Source organism: Pteropus alecto, unplaced genomic scaffold (assembly GCF_000325575.1).
Source record: "Pteropus alecto unplaced genomic scaffold, ASM32557v1 scaffold152, whole genome shotgun sequence".
In the NCBI taxonomy this organism is placed as follows: Eukaryota; Metazoa; Chordata; class Mammalia; order Chiroptera; family Pteropodidae; genus Pteropus; species Pteropus alecto.
The window spans coordinates 5,651,189-5,663,625 of NW_006432227.1; the positions used below are offsets into that span (position 1 = coordinate 5,651,189).

Below are 12,437 nucleotides of genomic sequence, written 5' to 3' on the forward strand. Positions count from 1 at the left end.
AAAATTTACAATATTATGACCATAAAAATATCATTTACTTTGAGTCAAGTAATTCACTATGTTTATGTTTACATTTACTTAGGAATTGATTGCCTCTTATTTATGTTTATTTCTCCATGTACCTATGGCTAATTCTTCTACTGTCCAATAGCCGCAAACAACCTCTCAATATAGTACTCTAAACTAAAAACTCTCCCCATTAATCTGTTCACTACATGCACTTTTTTCCCCTCCTAGTGAGCCTTTTGTTTTCTTGCTCAAATCTGTACCAACTATGCATGCAAGGATGCCCCAATTCTCCTGCTATTTCCTTTAATCTCATTCTGAAAGGTCTCTTTACCATCTTCCTTTGTCAAATGTTCCATTTTCAGTGTCTGACATTTTCATTTTCCTAGGTTTAAGCAATGATTTGTGGAACTCACCATTCTAAAAAAGAGGTCACAAGAATGAAAGTTTTGGAGACTTGTTTATGTAATTTTTAAAATTCTACTTTAGAATTTGATGAATAATTTCATGTAGTTACATAACTTTAAATTTAAATTAATTGTCCTTCAACATTTTTGAAACATTTACCCATTTTCTTCTAGCTCCCAATATTGCCGTTAAGATTCTTATGTGCAAAAAGTTTTATCACTCCCCTTTTGTTCTCACTATTAAAGCTTTTCATCTTTATTTATCATCTATCTATCTATCTATCTATCTATCTATCTATCTATCTATCATCTATCTATCTATCATCTATCTATGTATCTATGTATCTATCTCTTTTAATCTATCATCTATCATCTCTATGTCTTTCTCTTTTAATTTTAAAATGATATGCTATAACAAGGAGGGATTTTTTTGCATCCATTATTCTGAATACTTATACATATAGAAATTCATGCAAGTTAATGTTGGGGATAATTGTTACATTATTTTTGTAATATCTTTTTTATTTAATATTTTTCTTTATAGAATTTCAATAAGGTGCATGTTTGAGTTCCTATATTCTTTATTTCCTTATATTTTTCCTACTAGTCTCATACTTGGAAGGAAATTTCTTTATCTTCTCTTTCTACCATCCTATCTTATACTAAAGCTTTGATTTTTTTAATTTATCATGCTTTAATTCCTGAGTTCCTTTAATTCTTTTTCATTTTTTCTCTTTTTATAGCATAATATATTTGATTCTCTTTTTTGAATATTAATTTTTCAAAATAAATTCTTGACTTCTTTTTGCACCTTGGCTATTTCATCTGAGTTCTTTTGCTCCTGTTTATTTACCTGCTGTCTTTTATGACGGCTTCTGTTCTCAAAGTTCTAATGATCTTGGCACTCTCATACACATTCAGCAGTGGAACACGTAAACGCTGATAGAAATGTCAACTTAACTGGAGGAAAAAGAAAACATGTTTAAGTGAAAATTTCTTTCTTAAAAAGTTTGCTAGAACCAAAACCTGGTAGTGCTTAATGTCAGAATATAGATGAAATAAGCAAATTTTAGTTAGATATGAAATCTGAGAGCCTGAGTAATAGACTGTTTATATTATAAGTATACCTACTTGCTTGTTACTATTTATAAAATAGGACTTTTAAATTTTATTTAAAGGAATCATTTTTTTCTTCACTTTATCTTCATTTCAATTGCCCCAAATCCCACATACACCTGTAATTGTACTACTTTTTGAATATTCTGAAGATAAAAAATGGTGGGTTTTTATTTATAATTCCATCAGTAGTTTTATTTTCAAAGGATGCCTTGAAGTTAAGTTGATCTCCAATAATTTCAGAGAACATTTTCGTGACCTCATATTGTTAATATCTGTTTTTATAAATGTTCACTAGTTTTAAATTCTTGCTGTTTAAGCAATCGTGACCCTTCTCTATATAGCCTTTGGCTTTAATAAAACTGTTAGCCAAAGAAACAAAATATAATAATATATAAAATGTATTATTATTATTGGCATACTTCTAGGTTCCTTATGTGTATGAATATATTTAATCTTCACTTAATCCAAGTTATGTATTATTGCTATTATTACTTGCATTTTCTGGACAGGGAAATTAAAGGAGAGAGAGAGAGAGAGAGAGAGAGAGAGAAGTAATTTGCCCCAGACCCTACAGTAAACAAGCAGCCAAACATACATTTGAACTTGGGCTATTGGGAATGACCACTAAGGTCTATGGAACCTCAAAGAAGAAGTCATAGCCTTGGACTATTTTGGTTTATATAACAAGATAAAATATCATAAATAAAATTTTGAATTTATATTTAAGTTGACATTCCACATATTTCCATATAAATGAGAATTAGTGCACCTATAGTACTCTATCAATATAGACACATTTCTCATTTATTCCTGAAAACAATACTAATCCTTCAAACTGCCTGGAAGATGCTTACTGACTATAATACCCTGAAATCAATTTTATTACAGGAAAACAAATGTGTTAGTGAACTTTTAGATTTATTCTAGGTGAGTGCAAGTATATTGACATATGACAGTAAAAGCAGCTTTCATTATTAACCAAATTATGTTTTCATTTAGAACTGAACAATGGACTTCTCCCAAGTACCACAACAGAGAATCAAGAGAAAGCTCCACCACAAGAAACAGGTATGTGCCGGGATGTCCTCCAGAGAAATGTAAGTTGGATTCTTTTCACATACGCACAGTCCATGGCAAGGACATATTAAAGTACTGCATTCTAAGCCTGGTCCTGGAGCAGGTGTCCTAGGGCTCCAAAAGCAGTCATCACAAATCAAGGACAACAGGCATGATCTACATGTCCTTTAATAATGACCTGCACTGTGACCATCAACAGCACATTGTACCTGCAGATGTAGGAGTCTCCCTGACCTCTACTTCTGGGCCTTCAGAAAGGGACCAAGGTGACATTCGAGGAAGATGAGCTTTTGAATAGAAAACAGTAAAATAAAATCCAGAAAAAAATTATAGTGAAAGGAAAAAAAAAAAAAAAAAACAAGATCACATCAGTTTTCAAGAGGACTAAGGCCAGCAGAGAAGGCTTTCATTACTGAGGCCGACCAGTATGGCTGAGCCGATGGCTTCGTGCACATTGCTGGCGTGCTGTCTGAGGAAAATCCAGGTCCAGAGATGCAAATAAACCCTTCTCCATCCTTTCTTAGCGCATGAAAAAAAGGCATTCATTGTTCAAAAATATTCTACTATGAACTTACCGCTGTAAGAGTATTTCTACTGGCAGACAAAACAATTAGAAGAGTAGAGCAGGCAGCCGTTCGCAAACATTTCTAATTTTAAAACCATCTTAGTCATACTTCATTGCAACCATGTTAAACCAAATCTTGCATTTACTTTCTGAAGATAATTCATTTCATGCATGACTACCTGAGACATATTTCTTTTCCTGGAATTTCCCCAAATATTCAAATACAAAGTGGTGTTCATAGTACAAAATAATATAATGTCTTTATAAAAATATAGTAAAATAATAAAAAGTATTTTATTATATCATCACTGGGAATGCCACATTAATCTCTAACTCTAAGGGTCTTTCACATTAGTCACAGAAATTTGTGGTTATTTTGTTCTAGCTTGATGTGGAATGCTGAGATATAATCACTTCTTTTGTTTAGTGATCTGAGTTCTATGTGCTGACTTTTGTTTCTTGTAGATTTATTCCAAACTATAGTTTCTAGTATAAGTTACTTAGCCTTTGTGATCTTCACAAAGAAAAATAAACAAGCAAAAAAACCAAAACAAACAAAATACTCTTATATCCAGAGCAATTAAATAGAAATACTTCTCTGTGGCAGAGACAAGAAGCTATCTACCAAAATTTTTTCCTCTCCATAAAACAGAGTTGTAGTTTGAAAATGAATACTAAGGCAAGAACTATACTTCCCAGTTCCCTTGAAGTTATGGGTGATCATAAGATTAATTTTTCTCAATAGAAAACGAATGAAAGTGATATGTCTCCTTCTGGATCAAGGCTTTTGATAAGCCAATATTTCTCTTATATAATCTCTCACTCTCCATCCAATGGACCTAATTGGAAATTATATCCTACTGGTTGGTTAAGCTATAAGACAAAAGGATCAGGGATTTTTGCAAAACCACATGGAAGAGAGCAGTTCCATTAGCCTGACCAGTCACCAAGAATTGTTTTAGAAGAAAGAAATAACGTTTCATTCTGTTGAGCCATTACATTTGGATTTAATTATCACTGCATTCTTGCCTATCCTCACTAATATATCTTCTCTGCTACTGATTATGAAGCCTCTTCAAATTTTACAAAGATCTCAAAGTCCACACAACTATTCTGAGGCTTTTGTATTTTGGCTTACTTTCCAAGTGCGTGCACACACTTTGTGGGTATTCGAATATGTAATAAGCTCAGGAGCTAGAGTTGGGGAGTCATAACTATTGGCACACGGTGGAAATCTTTTTACTGAAATGGTGAGTATAACATTAATAATCCACTTGGATGTAGAGTGATTTTACCACTTCTTAAAGTAGAAATATATTCCCTTGAATTTAGCAAATATTATTTGCTGTGCCCATGAACATTCATTGACACATTTGATGAGACCACACATTCTACTTTCCTTTTTCAGACAATAAAAGCTGTTTTATGAAACAAGTGTTTTAGATGAAAATGAATAGGTAGGAAATAAAACTCTAATGTAAATCTAGACTCATAGTTGGATAGTTGACAGCTGCATGTCTGAAGGAAAAACAGTCAATATTTTCTGTGATGATAGATTGAAATGGGATTAAAATACAGCTGGATTTCATCTGATACTTCTCAACAGTACACATTTCCCTCAGACTTAAAAGAAGTATCTGGATGAGTTTGAAGTATTAAACTATTCACCAGTTATAAATTCTGTTTCTTTTCCCTGAATATAAATAATTTTCATGTATCTAAGCTGACATCTGACATTTCTGACATCTCAGAAATAAGGAATATATTTCCAAATACTGTTTGTAATAGGTTCAAGTTTGCTTGTATGTGACTATATGATTACTCCTCTGAGACCCCACCAGAACAATATGCATAAATCATGTCTCTTACAAGATTAAGAAAGAAAAGAAGACCATGCCTCAGTGAGTTCATAAATTGTGATTTTGAAAAACATTTCAGCCACTCGGTTTCTTCTAGACATGTTATAATTATGTTCAGATTTGTACTTAATCAGTATACTTTAAATATTACTCAAAAGAAATAAGACTTCATATATGTACCATACTCTATCAAACTGTTAGTCACCCTTCCATTAACATCAAATACATCTACATGATTTAAATGCAGCAAAGACTTATTATTCTTAATTATCTAAAAATGCAATAAACTCATACTCTCAGCCTGTGAATATTATGAAAACTAACAATAATGATTATGTTGATAACCATTGTGCTAAGAACAAAGACTCAAATTTATCCTGGCCCACAGATCTAGATCATCTGTTTTCCATCTGCCTCACAAGTCTCATTTAGCATTATGTTCTCACCTCATGGTCTGTGCTCTAGCTACTCTGACCTCTTTTCAGTTCCATATTAAACATCTCAAGCTATTTAGCCTGCCTGAAATTTTCTCCCCCTGCTCATCCACTGCACTCAATTCTTGTCTAGTTGAATCTTACTTTTTGTCAAGTCTTAGTTCAATAGTCAATTCCTCAGGAAAGCCTATACTAGGCTCCATACCTAAATTATTTCATCTAATGTTTGCTTTCTTATCAGCATGCTCCTATTCTTTATAACTGTTATGCTATCTGAATTTTTTTGTTGTTTATGTGATACTATATTGAACATTATTTTTTTCTACTTAGTTGCAGGGACTATGCCATTTGGGGTCACCTTTATATATCTTCATCACTTAAAAAATAAATTGAACATAGTAAAACCTGAATAATAAATACTGGTTAAGTGAATAAATAAATGAGTAAAGTAGGTTTTATATCAGGATCAGTGTCTAACAAGAAGAATATTAGACATAAATTGAGCCATTACAGTCTCTGTTTGATGATATCTTTAAAGATGTTTCAAGGTACTATAAAATAAAAATCTATTTTTAATTACACTTTGAGAAGAAAAAGATGATTTCTTTCCAAAATCTTGTTTATTTCAATGAGAATAAACTTGAAAATAAGAAAAATGAAAACTTTGAGCATAAAATTTAGAAAGTGTTTTAGCATTCTTCAGACAGTCTTATTTTTAAAAGTACTCTCGTCCATTTTAAAACTATATATCCTATGTAAGATATTTTTTCTTAAAGAGGAAACAGGGAAGGAGGAGGAGGAGAAAGAGGAGGAGGGGCAGGGAGAGGAGGAGAAGAGGGAGAGGGGGAGGAGAAAGTTATTTTGATGGGGAGTCACTAATTGAAATGAGGAATGACACTTTGAGGAAGGGAATAACCCTAAATGAAAGATTTATATATATGGTCTTTAAGACTAAGAGACAAATAAAACTCTTAAAGAAAAAACTGCAGTATTTTTGTCTTGAAAAACCAGAGACTAGAATTTGGAACAATAAACTCTGCTTTAAGAAATGGAAGAATCCTAAAAAAGGAGAGGACAAGACTGGAGGAATGATAAATTATGTGTGTAATGTATTTTCAAATTGCTGCCTGACTTATGAACCACATGCACAGAGCATACTCTAAGTAGCACAACAAAAGCTAAAATCGCTATACTGAATTTTGAGCTCATGTCCAAGAGACAAAGATTGCAGTTGACGTACAATCAAGTTAATGCCTCTTTAAAAATTCCAACCTACAAAAAAATTAATACTATCTGGTGGAATATAACAGAATCTAAAGTCTCTAAAACATAGCATTCAAAATGTCCAGGGTACATCTTAAATTACACAGTATATGAAGAATTAGGAAAATGACCACATTAATACACAGAGACTAACCACAGGTTATTGGAATTAGCGAATAAGAATTTTGAAGTAGTCATCATAACTATAATTATTGGTAAAAGGGAAAATATGTTCATAATTTATAAAAAATAGAAGAAATTACAGCAGGAAAAAACCATGATATAAATACAAATAGAAATTCTAGAACCAAAATATTAAATATCTAAAGTAAAAATTTTACTGATTAGATATGGTAGACACCCTCCAATATGTATATGCTAGGTACATGACTAAAGACACCTTGCAAATATAATTAGGGTTACAGATCATGAAATTGAGAGATTATCCTGGATTATCAGGTGGTTCCATTGTAATCACAAGAGTCTTTAGCGGAAGAGAAAATTAGATAAGAGTGAGTTATTATGGAAGAGGTGAGAGAGGTACACTGATTCTACTCATTATTGCTGGCTTTGAAAATTGAGATGGGCAATTGTAAGCCAAAGAAGGCAAGAGGCTTTTAGAAACTGGAAAAGGGAAGAAAAGATTCCCTCTAGAGGCCCCAGAAAGGAATACAGTACTTTAGACACCTTGACTTTATTTAGTCCAGTTAACCCCATTAGGATCTCTAACGTACATACTGTAAGGTAACTAATTTATGTTGCTTTACGAATAAGTGTATGGTAATTTGTTGCAGAAACATTGTAAACCTAATGCAATGAGCTCAACATCTGAATAAAGGTGAAAGTTTAAAGAATCAGCGAGCCTGACAATAAAATGATGGTATTATTCGATGTGGAAAACAAAGCTTAAAGAGGAGGAAGAGGAAGAAAAAAGAGAAGGAGAAGGAGCAGAAGAGGAAGAGAAAAAAGAACAGAAAATTTAAGAATAATGTAAATTGACTGTTAGAACTGTTATGCAGATTTATCAATGCTGCTGAATATAAAGTCAATATATAGAAATTTTATTTTATACTTCAGTAGTAAGTAATTTAAATATAAAATTTTTAATTACTATCAAAGCAAAATATTGAGAATTAAGTTCAGCACAAATATGCAAACATGGACTATGAATTTTTTAATTACTGAGAAATATTAAAGAATACATAAATAAATGGAAATCTATGAATTATCCATGAATTGAGAGACTCAGTATTGTTAAGAAGACTACTCTTTCTAAATGGATCTATATATTTAGTATAATCTCATTAAAAACTTCCCACAGACCTTTTTCTTGTTGTTTAAATTGAAAAACTGCTTCTAAAATAGATTTGGACATGCCAATAACCTAGATAGCTAAAGTAATTGCTAAAAAAAAGCAATATTTTCTGACTTATACTACTTCTCTTAGAGACACAATAATCTATACAGAATAGCACTAGACTAAAAAATTACAAATATACCAATTGAATTTAATAGAGAGCTTAGAAATGGACCAAATTGATATAGTTGTTTTATTTTCAACAAAGTCATGTGAAAACAATCTCAGTTAAGAAAGGACAGTATTTCCAACAAATGACACTGTAACAACTGGATCTATATAGTAAAAAAAAAAAGTTAATGAACCATACACACACACACACACACACACACACACAAAAGTAAATTGAGATGGATAATAAGCATAAACATAAAAAAAAAAAGAAAAGAAAAAAACTAAAATCACATCAGTTTTAGAGGACTACAGTGGAGAATGTCTTCATGTCATAAGAATAGGTTCCTTAGAAAGTACACACAAAGTAATAACTAAAATACTGTATACAAGTGATAAATTAGACTTTATTGAAATTAAATTTTTTTCTCATCAAAAGACCTCATCAAGGTAATGAATTCCATGGACAGGGAGGAATTTGGGTAAAACATATATCTGACCAAAAAAATGGTATTGAAGATATATAACTCCTTCAAGGGAATAATAAAAATACAAACAATTTAATTAAAATGAGCAAACAATGTCAATGGAAACTTTACAAAAGGTAATGTACATATGGCCAAAAAATTCATGAAAATGTGATTAACAACATTAGTGATCAAAAAAATGCAAATTAAATCCCCGGTAGGCTTACACTACAAAGAAATAAAGAAAACTGTTGTATTCACAATAGTATCAAAAAATTTAAAATACTTAGGAATAAATTTAACCATGAAAGTGACAGATCTGTACAATGAAAACTACAAGACTTTGATGAAAGAAATTAAAGAAAATTTGAACAAATGTAAGGATAACCCATGTTTATCGATAGGAATAATCAGTATTGTTAAAATGTCCATTTTACCCAAAGTAATCTATAGATTCAATGCAATCCCTATCAAAATTCCAATAACATTTAGTCTGGAAATGAATTAAACAATCCTAAAATTCATATAGAACCAAAAGAAACCTTGAAAAACCAAAGCAATACTGAGAGAGAAGATCAAAGATGGAAGCATCACATTTCCTGATTTAATACTGTATGACAAGGTTATAGTAATTAAAACAGTATTGTACTGGCATAAAAATAGACACATAGACCAATGGCGCACAATAGGGAACCCAGAAATAAACTCACACATATATGGTAAACTAATATTTGACAAGGAAGCCAAAAATCACTCAATAAGGAAAAGACAGTCCCTTCAACAAATGGTGTTGGGAAAACTGGATAACCACATGCACAGAAATGACATTGGACCCCCATGTTATACCACTCACAAAAATGAATTTAAAATGAACTGAAGTCTCAAACATAAGACCTGATACCATAAATTTCCTGAATAAAACATAGGGAAGTAGCACCTTGACATTGATCATAGCAATAACATTTTTGGATATGACACCAAAAATACAAGCAACAAAAGCAAAAATAAATTAGTAGAACTACATTTAAAAAAAATTAAAAAAAGCTCTGCAAAGCAAAGGAAACAATCAGTGAAATGAAACAACAACCTACAGGAATAGGGGAAAATGTTTACAAATTATATATCAGATAAAGAGTTAAAATTCATAATATTCAAAAAGGTCACACAGTTCAATAGCAAAAATCGACTATAACTACAACAGTTCAATTAAAAAATGGGAAGATCTGAATAGACATTTCTATTCACTTCTGAGTATATATCAAAAGGAAATGAAAACAGGACATTGAAAAAATATTTTCACTTTCATGTTTATTATAACACTATTTACAATAGCCAAAATGTGCACACAACCTAAGTATTTGTCAATTGATAAATAGATAAAGATATGGTATATATACAATTGAATATTACTGAGCCATGAGATAAAAGGAAATCTTGCCATTTGCAACAACATGGATGGACCTTGAGGACATTATGCCAAGTGAGATAAGTCAGAGAAAGACAACTGTATGTGATAGCACTTAAATGTGTTATCTAAAAAAGCCAAAGTCATAAAAACAGAGAGTAGAATGGTAGTTACCAGGGGTTAGGGAGTGGGGGATTGAGATGTTGTTTAGAGGTACGAACTCGTAGTTAGTAGATTAAATAAATTCTGGATCTCTAATACACAGAATAGTCTCTTAAAGTTGCTAAGAGACTATATCTTAATTGTTCTCACCAAAAGAAATAAATGATAATTATGTGATGTGATAAAAGTGTTAGCTAACACAATGGTGTTAATGACATTGCAATATATAAATATATCAAATCAAGACACTGTACACTTTAAAGTTACATAATGATGTATGTCAATTATAGCTCAACAAGAAAGAAAGGAAAGGAAAGAAGGAAGGAAGGAAGGAAGGAGGGAAGGAAGGAAGGAGGGAAGGAAGGAAGGAAAGAAAGGCAGAGTGCTAGTAGAAGTAAGAAGGAAGGAAAGAAAAAGGAAGAAAAAGTCTTGATTTGTCAGATTCAAATGAAATGTAATGGATAAACTTAACTGTAAAACCTCATTTCACACTTCTGTCTGAAATTTCTAATCCCTTAAATATATATACTGAGTTTCCTACAATAATTAAATTAATTTTAGGGAGTAAAGATGCCAGATTAATAGTGAATAAGTTTATAGTCAAAATGAGAGAATATTTTATTTATTTCTAACACAGACATAAAGAGAAAGAGAGAGAGAGAGAGAGAGAGAGAGAGAGACTTTAAAACAATGCTTCAAGACATCCAGCAGTAAAAATAAAAATCATTATAAAGTACAGATCTCTTATGTGGACAACAGCAATAACAAAAGACAAAATGCATCTACAGATTGATGATTATTTGTGCCATGAACCAAATAATGATTAACCTAATTCCACACACCTGAGATACAAAAGGAAAAAGAAGCAAAACAAGAAAAATGTAGTTAAGTAGATTTGATTAAGACAAGCTTTTTAAAGAATGAGCGTATAATTAAGAAAATATAAATATATATATACTAAATTTAATTATTCACTATAGGATTTTGGGTTTCATTAACATAATTACTGAGCAAATTGGTCCATGGTAAAAGGCATATGGTCAGTCTTTGTGTAGTAGGTCTCCTTAATTCTCAATCCTTGATAAAATATATGAAGGAATGCTCAGAGGTCTTCCAAGAGGAGAAATTCCCAAATCATGACTTACCAAAGCTTGTTAGAATATTGCTATCTCTCATCTCTCTTGATTTTAATAAGAAAATATCTTCATAATTCTCTTCTTTGTGCTTTTCCCATAAATGTATAAAGGATTCAAATAAGTTAAAAATCCATCTCAAATATTAAGAAACAGATTCCTGTTATTTATGCTAGGTTACTTAATCCCTCTTTCATTAAATATCTGGAAAAAATCCAACTTGTTTTGCATTTCATTTTAAAGAAATGATAAACAACAGTTATCTTATATAGATGTATCTTAAACTTATATGTTTCAGGCATTCTCCCTATCTAAAAATAATACATATTTTCATAAATATTTGCTAGACAGATACTGTGTCCTAGACATAGTTCTAGATACTGGGAATTTGCTGTTAACAGTAAAGATGATATTCTAACTTTTCCCAATTTTATGGAGCTTTTATTCTAGTTGAGAAGCTAAACATAGTCTACTATCCACACACACACACACACACACACACACATAAAAATAATATTTTTTATTGTATTGTGAAGAAAATAAAACAGCTTGTTATGATATATAGTGAAGTACCACTTTATATTTGGTGGCCAGAATGTAACTGTCTGAAATATTGACATCCTTATTGAGACCAATCATATGAATGTGCAGAAGAGTGTGCAGAATGTGCATTTTAGGCAGAAGAAAGTGTGAAGTCTCTAAAGTATGCATGAACTTGGCATAATTTTAAACTGACTGAAAGCCAATGTGGCCAAAAGTGATGAAGTGAAGGAAAGAGTAGGATGTGATAAAGTTGGAGGGACAGGCAATTTCATGTAGGAACTAAAAAGCCTAAAAAAGAATTCGTAGTTTTCATAAGTACAGTAGAAACCATTGCTAAATGACATGTATTTTCTAAATATTATTGTTACATTGTATATATGAAAGTATAGACAAACATGGAAGTCAAATGAACAAAGAGAAGTTAGTAATATTTATTACAAAGTAGGCAAGAAATGACAGTGTCTTGAAAAAAAAGTATAACAATGAAGAAAGAGAGAAGTAAGTGAAGTTTAATTTTATTTTAAAAATA

At 31.3% G+C, this 12,437-nt stretch overlaps 1 long non-coding RNA gene across 1 annotated transcript in view; it reads right to left on the reverse strand.

The window, feature by feature from the left end:
- The window catches only part of LOC112475830, a 66,086-nt gene that overhangs the window by 3,191 nt on the left and 50,458 nt on the right, over positions 1–12,437 (reverse strand). The window contains exon 3 of the long non-coding RNA XR_003044902.1: positions 1,267–1,373. This is a non-coding gene — a long non-coding RNA (uncharacterized LOC112475830). The remainder of the gene's footprint in view (positions 1–1,266; positions 1,374–12,437) is intronic.